The sequence below is a fragment of the Lissotriton vulgaris genome, chromosome 8 (genome assembly GCF_964263255.1).
Source record: "Lissotriton vulgaris chromosome 8, aLisVul1.2, whole genome shotgun sequence".
Lineage (NCBI taxonomy): Eukaryota > Metazoa > Chordata > Amphibia > Caudata > Salamandridae > Lissotriton > Lissotriton vulgaris.
In genome coordinates this window covers 675,959,601-675,972,140 of record NC_141696.1, presented here as the reverse complement: position 1 = coordinate 675,972,140, position 12,540 = coordinate 675,959,601, and positions in this window count along the sequence as shown.

Sequence of the window (12,540 nt, the reverse complement as noted above, 5' to 3'; positions counted from 1 at the left end):
CTGACTTACTAGACCGTAACTTAGACCTGTACTCCTGTTGCGGAGTTTTTTCTAGCAAAGGGAGTTTAGTGTCAATATCGGGACAGTTCTCAGAAACTTTCGCGAAACAGTCCTTAGAATCCTTTACCGAGCCAAGTCCATGGAATCGCTTGACGTGGTGGGCATGGATCCAGCCCTTACGGCCCTCGACCTTGACGGCGGTCCTCGTGGTTAACAACACTAACTTCGGCTCACGCCAACGGGGCTCCAGAGGGCTTGAGCGGTCGAAGTTACGAATGCAGACCAAATCTCCTGGAACGATTTCGTGGCTTTTCACCTGGGTGTTGTCGGGGAAGGCAGCGGCAACCTGTGAACGACAAGAAAGTAGTGCAGACATCAAGGAAGCCAGGTAATCTGTCAGCATATTACTGTCAACATCGGTGATTCTGCGTGGCATAGGCGTACCCCACATATTCGGCGGTCTACCAAAAACCACCTCGTACGGGGATAGTCCGGTTCTGGAATGAGCTACCATACGCATGTAAAAGAGGGCAACCGGCAAGGCTACCATCCAATCCACACCTTTTTCTTTACAGACCTTCGCTAGTCGTGTTTTTAGAGTCTGATTGTGTCTCTCTACGAGACCCGCTGCCTCTGGGTGTCGCACACAATGGAACTTCCACTGGTACCCTAACAGGAGAGATACTTGTTTCATTAATTCAGAAGAGAATGGCTGTCCATTATCTGAGTACACGACACGGGGCAAGCCGTATCGCGGGAAAAATTCACGGACCAACTGCTTAGCAGTGGTTACAGCAGTGTAATCTGGGACTGGGTACGCTTCTGTCCATCTAGATAGAGCACATACAACTACGAGGACATACTTGAATCCTCGACATCTGTCCATCTGAATATAATCCATCTGGAGGACTTCGAAAAGGTGGTCAGGAGGATGAAATCCACCTTGTTCCACGGGAATGCCTTTGCCTGGATTGAACTGACAACAGATCATGCAGGTACGCACTTTCTGTTTCGCTGCTGCACGTAAATGCTTGTTGAACCAGATGTTCTGTATACTGTCTAACATGGCTTTTTCTCCTAAGTGTGCTGGACTATGTGCTGTATTTATGATAGCTTGAACCATGGAATCGGGGAGAAACCATGTGGCTTTGCCTTTCGTCACCCATCCCTGATCTGTCTGGACCCCTCCTTGTTCAGTCCATTTCTTGATTTCGTCTGGAGTAGCATGTGTCTGTATGTCGAGTACATCTTGTAAGGGATCCCTGACTGTCATGCAATTTGTCAGTGATGGTACTTCAGTCTTTGTTGTGTCAGTTGGAATGTCTGTATGAGTCTGTGCTGTAAGTTTGGCTGTTCGATCAGCCAGGTCGTTACCCTGGGAAATAGTGTCAGTGACTTTAGTATGTGCTTTGCACTTCATGATGGCTATGGCTGTAGGCAAGTGTATTGCATCTAACAGAGCTTGAATGAGGGGACCATGCTGTATTTTGGCTCCATGGGAGGTCAGAAAACCTCTCTCTTGCCAGAGGACACCGAAGTCGTGAACGACTCCGAATGCATACTGTGAATCTGTGTATATGTTTACTTTCAGGTTCTTGGCTCGTATGCAGGCTTGGGTCAGAGCAATGAGCTCTGCTGCTTGGGCAGACAAGGTGTCAATACGTTGTGTTTCTATGACTTCAGTATCGGTGGTCACTGCATATGCGGCCACTAACTCTCCTGTACTTGTTCTCATACATGAACCATCCACATAAAGTGTCAGGTCTGGGTCGGGCAATGCAATGTCTGTCAAGTCCTGTCTTGGTTTCGTCACTGTGTTAATGACTTCCACACAGTCATGTGGTGCAGGGTCTGTCATGTTCGAGGGTAAAAGTGTAGCAGGGTTTAAAGTATTGCAACGTCTGATCTCTATGTGTGGCTGGAACAGTGTCAATTCATATCCTGTCAGTCTTGCTATGGTCACGTGTTGTGTCTGTGTCCTGTTTAAGAGAACTTCCACTGAGTGTGGAACCTGTACTGTCAGGGGGTGTCCTAACACTATGGAGTCGCTTTGTCTGATTGCTATTGCTGTTGCTGCAACTGATTTTAGGCACGCAGGCAGAGCCTGGGCCACTGGATCCAATGTACTAGAAAAGTAAGCACAAGGCTTGTGTTTTCCTGCTTGATCTTGTGTGAGAACAGATAATGCTGTGCCATCACGTTCAGTGACAAAAAGTGTAAAAGGTTTGCTGTAACATGGTGTCGCTAAAACTGGTGCTTGACATAGAGCTTTCTTCAGTTCATCAAAAGCAAGTGTATGTTCCTGAGTCCAAGGGAAGACAGTCGAAGTCGCTGCCTCCTGTGTTGTCAACTGTATGAGTGGTTTGACTAGATATGCGTACTGGGGAATCCATTGTCTGCAGTAAGAAGTGAGGCCAATGAAGGCCCGTACTTCCTTTTGTGTCTTGGGCTGTGGAAGATGTGCAATTAACTGAATGCGGTCAGGTGTCAACTGTCTACCCCTCTTGGACAGCAAGTGACCAAGGTACACAACTTGCTGGACACAGAATTGTAGCTTTGAAGGGGACACTTTATGCCCCTTTTCTGCCAGGAAGTATAAGACTGTCAGTGATGCACGTTCGCAGTCTCGTTCTGTCCGTGCTGTGATCAATAGATCATCAACATATTGAAGCAGTGCAGTGTCAGTAGGCATGTGAATACTGTCTAGTTGTCGTTTTAGTGCTTGACTGTAAATACTAGGGCTTTCTGTGAACCCTTGAGGAGCCCTTGCAAATTTGAAGCTTCGGCCATTTAAACAGAATCCGAAAAGGTACTGGCTTTCCGGATGGATTGGGACACTAAAGAAGCCGTTCTTGAGATCTATCACAGTAAAGAACGTTGCTTCGGAATCAATTGCAGTCAATAGGGAAGAAATGTCTGGGACCACTGGGTACTGGGGTATAATGCATTTATTCAGTTCTCGGAGGTCAATCACTAATCTGTAAACCGGTGGTGCATTTGGGTCAGTTCGTTTAAGAATCGGAATGATAGGAGAATTACATACATTGGAGTCAGTTTCTACAACCACTCCTTGTGCAATGAGTTCGTCAACAATTTTCAGTAAGGCTACTACAGCCTCAGGTGGTAACTTGTATTGTCGGATTCGTGGCAGTACAACTCCTTGCTTGAGTGTGACACGGTATGGTGTAATGTGCATGTAACCTACATCAGTCGGACCTTGTGCCCATAAATGATGTGGTACATTCTGAAGTCTGGGATCAAAATCTCTCAACAGATAATGACCTTTAAAATCACGTAAAAACAATCTCACTCCTTCCGGAGAACAAAAAATCACTGCTCCTAGTTCTTTCAACGTTTTTATACCAAGCAAGTTTTCTGGACATGATTTCGTAAGCAACAAGTCTGTAGTGCGGGACAATGGACCAACTTCTAGGGAAACTGGCTTTGGCACTTCGTTAACAATAGGCTTTCCTGAAAATCCCAGGGAAATATTCCGTGAGCCTGAGAGGGGTGCCCCTGGAACCTCGTTGTGACTGATGGTAGTTCTGCTCGCCCCTGTGTCAATCAGAAATTTTCTGTCTTTCCCTAATACATGACTATGCACATAGGGACCCTCTTGATCTACAGGAACCTCGATAAGGGGCAAGCCAACCTCCCTCTCTAGGCCATTTCATGAATACTGTTGATAATCTGGGTAATCCGACTGTGCATACTGGTACATTTGTTGCGTGACATGTTGTGTGGCAGCTATGGGTTGGGGTACAGCTACTGTCTGTTGTGCGTTCTGTGGAGGTTGCGTTTTCTGCGGGATGTGTTCCTGTCTAGGAGGACGCGGTCTTTCTTTCGTTTTGCCTGTAGCTATATTGTGTTTCAGGACAGCACATTCATTTATATAGTGACCTGGCTGCTTGCAGTACTTGCAGTTCCCTTTGACAGGTGCCGCACCCTTTCTCTGGCCATCGGCGGCTGGAACTGATTGTGCAACTAGCACTTTCATTTTAGTGTCTTTCATGCGTCTCTTTTCGTGTTCCTGTTCTTCTCTAATTCGGTTCTGGTGGTACTGTAACATTTGTAACATTTGGGAAGGGCTATTAGCTTGCCAGGTACTTTCAACCTTCAGTACTCTATTTTTAATCTGGGGTAAGGAATTCTCTACTAATTTGGTCACAAACAGATGTGGGTACGATTCACTACTTGTCTTCAGGCCGCTATTAATAATAAAACATTTTTCAAATCTAGAATAGAAATCACTAGTATCTTCATCTTGTTTCTGTTTACAGGCTGAAATAGCATCCAATCTTCCTTTTTGGTAGTCAATAATCTCGGCAAAACCTGTATCAATAGCTCGGGTAATTCTTTAGCTTTATCCCCAAGAGCAGTACCAGGGGTTCGTGTATTATCTTCGTCTTCTAAGTCTGCCCAGTTAATCTTTTTCTCTCCCACCTCCCATTCTTTTTCTTTCAGTTTTTCGTAAATGCCTGCTGGTAAAAGTACTTTCAACATTTTAATCGTATCAGCATATGTATACTCCCCCTTACGGAGCATGTCTTTTAATTCACGGTGGAACCCTGCTGGGTCTTTATCATGGCAGGGCAGTAATTTCTTCATTTCCAACAATTCCATTTTCGTCAAGGGTGTGTAAACATATACTCGTTGAAGCTCACCCCCCGTAGTTCTAATGGGATGAACCTCTCGTAGGGGATTCTGTCTGTCTATGTAAAAGGTCTTTCTTTCTCGGGATGGAACTGAAATCAAGTGTGGGGTCAGGAATGTCATGTATTTATGTCGTTGATCTAGAATGACGTTAATTAATTCGGTGCCTAGACCTCTCCATCTTGCTAGGAGTAAATCGTCCAATAATTTATACAGGGGACCTGGATCGGAATGCTGACTCTCGTACAATGTGATGAGATGCTGAATCATGTAAATACCAGCTAAACGCTGTTCTTCCGGAGGAAGACTCAAAAATGTTTGCGCTACTATGTCATTCTTATATATGTTAGAATTGCCAGCCCATTGAACTGCTGACCGGACTAGTTCCTGTTCATGCATAGTACTAAGCTCGCTACACCCTACTCGTTTTTTCAATGCCTGGTCAGTGGCTTGGAATATGTGTTCAAGGGAATACTGTTCTGGTATGGGAGAAAGAGAACGTTTCTTGTATTGTAGGCGTATGGGTCTATCAAAAGGTCTTGCCCTTCCTACGTAATGTATTTTACTTGTGTCCTGTATTTCTGAATCATCGTCCTCTGAGACTTCGTCATCCTCTTTCTCGGCTTCTTTCTCGGCCTGTTCTTTCTTGTGTATCTCAAGAATTTCTTTACGAATTTTTCTGTACATTGTGTCTACACAACTCTGTCTATCATGTTTACCAGCAGCTATGTTGTCACTCCAGTTTGTCATGGCTTTAGTTACTTCTTTATTTGGCTGGTCTTGTTCCCTGATCAAACAATTAATCAAAAACTGTAAGAGCATACGTTGAAGCTCCACTTTTCTATGTGCCATGGCCTCGTGAATACTTTCTGGTCCCTCCACCATTCTAATGAAGTGGTATATTTTGTCTAAATGTTCCTTCAAGCCTGGTAAAATAAGCAAATAATCTGCAACGCGTCTTAAACGTATTGAGTATATGAGCATTGGACCCTCACCTGGTACTGGATCATATATGCAATCAGTAAGGAACTGTCTAAGGGATTGTATGTAGCTGCTTTTGGCGTGTGCTGTAGTGCTAAATCTCGTAGTGATGATCGTTTTAATGGAGGCGGGGTGGAGGGACCCCCTCCCGCTGCTCCCAGACTGGAATCGCCTAGGCTTGAATCGGCTTTTACTGGCAGCGCTGTCGCTGGTATTGCGGGTTGATCTTGTACTACGGGTGGTGTGCGAAAAGGATTGGTAGGGGGGTCGGTGGCAGGAGGAACAGTGGGGGGATTAGTATTATCAAAAGGGTTGGGAGGAGGATTAGTAGGAGGTACATTTACATTCACATACTCTGGAGCAGCGTCATCTAAATAGGAGGAAAGAAAAATGTCCGCTGCGGTCTGTTTATGACTACGGAGTTTAGTCGGGATCAGTGGTGGCGGCAAGTTACTAGATACTTCCGGGGTCACTTTAGGTAGGCCCTCGGCGAGGAGGGGATACATGCCTTTAATAAGGGCATTTCTTTGTCTGTCCAACTGTTCTGCTTTAACTCGTTCACCTTCTTCTAGTAGTTCTTTTTCTTGGGCTTTTTCTGATGCTTCTCTACTTCTCTCTGCTTTCCTAATTTCTTTCTCTGTTCTTCTATGTGCTTCTTTACGCCACAATTCTATGGCATCTTTCTGGGATTGTCTGGCTTTCTTTTTCCACAGTGCTTCCACTACTCTCATGATGCAATCAGCATCCCATGTCCCTGAGACAGGCCATCTATATTTCTCTTCCAGATCTTTCGTGTAATCTACCCATAAGTCTAAGTACAGTATGGCATCTAGGCCATGTTTGTGATACATAAAATGTCCAGGAGTGTCCCTAGGCGGGACGGGGACTGCCTCTTCGAGTATCCCTTTCCTGGTACCTATCTGACGTAATTTCGAGAACAGCGGCATGTTTGAACTAGCTTGAACGAAAACACAATAAGCACAATAATAGACTGCAAACAATCATTCATACCACGACATTAAAACATTACAGATACTACCTGGTACATAAAATAACACAATTCTGACTAATTCCAAAATACAATACTATACTGGATGCACTGCTAGAACAGTACAGTCATACCGGTCTCATAAAGAGACACGTCATACCGCATCCACCTAAATGGACACGTCTTTACCGGATCTGTGTACCCAGACCCGTCTTGACCGGGCTCAATTAAATGAACCTGTCTTTATGCGTTCCCAACAACGGTACTCACCGGGAAGCAAAACTGAAGGCCTCGGAAACTCGATACTGGACTGGACTGCTACGGCTTCTTGCTGCTACGCATGCGCCTCGGAACAGGTGGGCCTCCGGATACCTCGGACCTTGCTCTCTCGGCTTGGGCTCTGGTCGGGACAGTCCGCACTCCTCACCGCCTCGTCTGGATGCCTGGTCGCAGTCTCCGTCTCCTCCGTGGGCCTGAGGGAGTTAGCAGGAAAACCCGCGGATGTGCACAGTATGGGTCCGTCACGGCTGTAGAAGGGGTCAGGGGGCTGCGCTTACATCGCCGGCGCGTGGGGAAGGGGACTCGTACCTATTCGGGCGCCAGAATTATGTGGTAAATAAAATTACCCAGACTATTTTTCCATACATTAATAACAATAAGGATAGCTCATAAAATGAGAGGCAGAGTCCGTGGTATCTGAGTCAAAAGGGCTTTAATCAGAATGACTCGAGTCTATGAGAATCGGGTTCCATCACCACTAAGGTTCAGGAAGGGATATCTAATGTTTTATTACCATCACACATTATATATAGTGAAACCACATAATTGCAATGAATACAGTAGGCGGAACACTCCAGGCGGAGCAAGTGAAAGGAGAGAGATAAGAACATATGGGCGTAAAAGAAGGCGTGTAAGGAGGCGTACACGTAGGTGTGCACTTGATGAGTCATAGAGGTGTCATAGGTGGGTGGATGCATAGAGAAAGTCTGCAGGGTCAGCAGAAACTTTTACCCTACATGTGCGCGGAACTGATCATGACGTGAGATTGACGTGTAACTGGGGAGAGCTGGGGGGTTGACTTTAGCACTAGTAGAGGAGTCTGGAGTCTGGGATGTCAGAACGACCTGCACCTTTGGCATATCTGATATCTTGTGTTTGGAGGATGTATTGTCTGAAGTAAAGGTCTTTCGAGCAGAGGCCGTTCATCATTAAATGCTAGTGTGTGCATATATTTCTTCGTGCATTGCGTGGGGCCACGGGCCTACTATGGCAACGGGTTCAGTAAATCACTTGCATGGAGACAGGAAGGCTAGGCCCTATGCTCTGCAGGCGGAAATATGTTTACCTATTTCACTAGACTGGAATGTGTTTTTGCGGAGGCTGAGCAGATAACTGTAGGCAAAATACCGTCTTGGCAGGCAGGCCAGGCCGGGCACCTCTCGGCTGGGCAGGGAGTAGGGTAGAGGTCAGGGATGCATACCTAAACTGCAGCTTTCAGAGACAGAAGAGGCTCGGAGCCTGAATTCAGGGCCTGGCTCGACTGGGCCACAAAAAACGTGTGCTTCACGATATTTAAACGTGTACCATGTAAATGCATTGGCAACGCAGGCCTCAGTGCAGAATTAACGTTTCATTCAAGGAAGGCCTAATAACTGACATGCTAACATTAGACGGAAATGCAGGGGCATTATTATGACAGGCACGGGAAGGGAATTACATGCTAACATGGACATACATGGGGCATAGGTATGTAGATAGGGTGCGAGGGGGGACACACTGACTACCTAAAATTTCTGTTTCCTCATGACGCAGATGACAAACACAAAGAGTGATCCTTCCAGCTCCAATGCCAAATGAAAGTGAACACCACATGGACAAAGCACTGGGAGGAGCCTGGTGGACAGGAACAGGAAGTTGGAGACTCAGGGGCACTTCCTTTCTCTTGAAAAAAAGAGAAGAAACAAAAAGAGGACTCCTAGCCCAAACAAATACAGCCAAATCACAATCTGAGGGGTTAAATGAACATTTTTGAGAAAATGTTAACATGCTCGAGAGATATTCTGTGCCAGATTGCAGTTTCTGCGTGTTAGGAAACGCGATCTTACCTACATAGCGCTGTAAGGAAGATCGCGCGTCCTAATGACATGTTCGCGCGTCTGAATGACGTTATCGCGTTCTCACAGTCGAGTTGGATTGTGCGGCCGGATTCCAAACATCGTAGCAAACTCGACCGGGAGAGAAAAGCGAGAAAGCGAACGCAGAACCACGGTAAGTCATTACCGCGCACGGGAGAATGCTATTGAGCGCGCGAGGAAGGAAAACTACTACTCAACGCTGTAGATTGCGAAGTAGTCGACAGCTTTGCGCTCTCCGCGAAGTGCGAAATTGACAAAAATTCGCAAACTCCGCGAACGGAGCGTAGTTCTCCGCCCAGGCTTAGAATTTATACATTCAGCTATTTATTAATCACAATATATTCTCAGTAAGGGTTGAGACAGACCAGATATTCCTTGAGAGCATGGCAGACTATTGCTATTTCTGCTAGGTTGTCTAGAATAACTACTGAATGTTTTGCAGAAGGACTCTCATTTTCTGGGATATTTGTTTTTTAATTTAGTGGTCAAACCTTCCACTTTCATTTTTTTATAATGAACTTTTGAGTTTGAACTTTCATCTACTTTCTTCACACTAAGGGCTACATGATTCAAAATTGTAAATTGTGAATACCTAATTGCAAATTCCTGAGAATCGCCGTCAGGTAATCACAATTTACTATGTATGAAACTCAAAGAGTTTCAGATAGCGATTCCTAGGGGTTCGCAAATCGCTCTACCTCATTTATATTAAAGAGCTAGATCGCAATGTGCGAACCCCTAGGAATCGCAAAAATCACGGGGATGGTGTCCTGCTGAGGTCACAAGACCACCCTGCCCGTGATTGCTTTTAAATAAAGCAAACACAAGGAGATGATGGACGGAGTGCTGAAACTGTTCAGGCACCCACACCCAGTCACAGATCTGGGTTGAATCCATTATCATTCTTTAGCTCACTATGCCACCCCAATTGAGACACGGCTATATGCATATCAGTCTTGACCCTGTGCCTCATGGGAACAGAACAACCCGAACTGCCAAGCCATGTCTTCACTTGACCGGAAACAAGAATCCTGGGAACGGTTTCGGGTAACACCATTCATCAGCCAGGCTAGCTTGTATCCAGTGGCAAAGTGAGTAAGGGACTCACGTCCGGGCATACCCTGCCAACTAAGGGTGAACAAAGCAAACACTAGGAGATGATGGACACAGCGCTGAAACTTTTCAGACACTCACCCCCAGTCACAGATCTGAGTTGAATCCATCATCATTCTTTAGCTCACTTTGCCACCCCAGTTCAGACACAGCTATATGTAAATCAGTCGGGAACTGTGCCTCTTGGGAACAGTCCAGCCTGAACTGCCAAGCTATGACTTAACTGAACCGGAAACAAGCATCCTGGGACCGGTTTCTGGGTAACACCCTTCATCAGCCAGGCTGGCTTGAATCCAGTGGCAAAGTGAGCGAGGGACCCGGGCATACTCTGCCAACTTGGGACAAACAAAGCAAACACAAGAAGATGATGGATGGAGTGCTGACACTTTTAAGACACTAAACCACAGTCACTCAACAGGGTTGAATTCATCCTCATTCTTTAGCTCACTTTATCACCCTAGTTCAAACACAGCTATATGCAAATCAGTATTGATCCTGGGCCTCATGGGAACAGTCCAGCCCAAACTGCCAAGCCATGATTTAACTGGACCGGAAACAAGCATCCTGGGACCAGTTTCTGGGTAACACCTTTTATCAGCCAGGCTAGCTTGAATTCAGTGGCAAAGTGAGCAACGGACCCACGTCGAGGCATACCCTGCCAACTGTGGGCGAACAAAGCAAGCACAAGGAGATGATGGACGGAGCGTTGAAACTTTTCAGACACTCACCCCCAGTCATATATCTGGGTTGAATACATCATCACGGGGATGGTGGCCTGCTGAGGTCACCAGACCACCCTGTCCGTGATTGCTTTTAAATTCAGCAAACACAAGGAGATGATGGACGGAGTGCTGAAACTGTTCAGACACCCACACCCAGTCACAGATCTCGGTTGTATCCATCATCATTCTTTAGCTCACTATGCCACCCCAGTTCAGACACGGCAATATGCAAATCAGTCTTGACCCTGTGCCTCATGGGAACAGTCCAACCCGAACTGCCGAGCCATGTCTTCACTTGACCGGAAACAAGCATCCTGGGACCGGTTTCAGGTAACACCATTCATCAGCCAGGCTAGCTTGTATCCAGTGGCAAAGTGAGTAAGGGACTCACGTCCGGGCATACCCTGCCAACTAAGGGTGAACAAAGCAAACACTAGGAGATGATGGACACAGCGCTGAAACTTTTCAGACACTCACCCCCAGTCACAGATCTGAGTTGAATCCATCATCATTCTTTAGCTCACTTTGCCACCCCAGTTCAGACACAGCTATATGTAAATCAGTCGGGAACTGTGCCTCTTGGGAACAGTCCAGCCTGAACTGACAAGCTATGACTTAACTGAACCGGAAACAAGCATCCTGGGAGCGGTTTCTGGGTAACACCCTTCATCAGCCAGGCTGGCTTGAATCCAGTGGCAAAGTGAGCGAGGGACCCGGGCATACTCTGCCAACTTGGGACAAACAAAGCAAACACAAGAAGATGATGGATGGAGTGCTGACACTTTTAAGACACTAAACCACAGTCACTCAACAGGGTTGAATTCATCCTCATTCTTTAGCTCACTTTATCACCCTAGTTCAAACACAGCTATATGCAAATCAGTATTGATCCTGGGCCTCATGGGAACAGTCCAGCCCAAACTGCCAAGCCATGATTTAACTGGACCGGAAACAAGCATCCTGGGACCAGTTTCTGGGTAACACCTTTTATCAGCCAGGCTAGCTTGAATTCAGTGGCAAAGTGAGCAACGGACCCACGTCGAGGCATACCCTGCCAACTGTGGGCGAACAAAGCAAGCACAAGGAGATGATGGACGGAGCGTTGAAACTTTTCAGACACTCACCCCCAGTCATATATCTGGGTTGAATACATCATCACAGGGATGGTGGCCTGCTGAGGTCACCAGACCACCCTGTCCGTGATTGCTTTTAAATTCAGAAAACACAAGGAGATGATGGACGGAGTGCTGAAACTGTTCAGACACCCACACCCAGTCACAGATCTCGGTTGTATCCATCATCATTCTTTAGCTCACTATGCCACCCCAGTTCAGACACGGCAATATGCAAATCAGTCTTGACCCTGTGCCTCATGGGAACAGTCCAACCCGAACTGCCGAGCCATGTCTTCACTTGACCGGAAACAAGCATCCTGGGACCGGTTTCAGGTAACACCATTCATCAGCCAGGCTAGCTTGTATCCAGTGGCAAAGTGAGTAAGGGACTCACGTCCGGGCATACCTGCCAACTAAGGGTGAACAAACCAAACACTAGGAGATGATGAACTCAGCGCTGAAACTTTTCAGACACTCACCCCCAGTCACAGATCTGAGTTGAACCCATCATAATTCTTTAGCTCACTTTGCCACCCCAGTTCAGACACAGCTATATGTAAATCAGTCGTGACCCTGTGCCTCTTGGGAACAGTCCAGCCTGAACTGCCAAGCTATGACTAAACTGAACCGGAAACAAGCATCCTGGGACCGGTTTCTTGGTAACACCCTTCATCAGCCAGGCTGGCTTGAATCCAGGGGCAAAGTGAGCAAGGGACCCGGGCATACTCTGCCAACTTGGGGCAAACAAAGCAAACACAAGAAGATGGTGGATAGAGTGCTGACACTTTTAAGACACTCTTCCACGGTCACTCATCATGGTAGAATTCATCCTC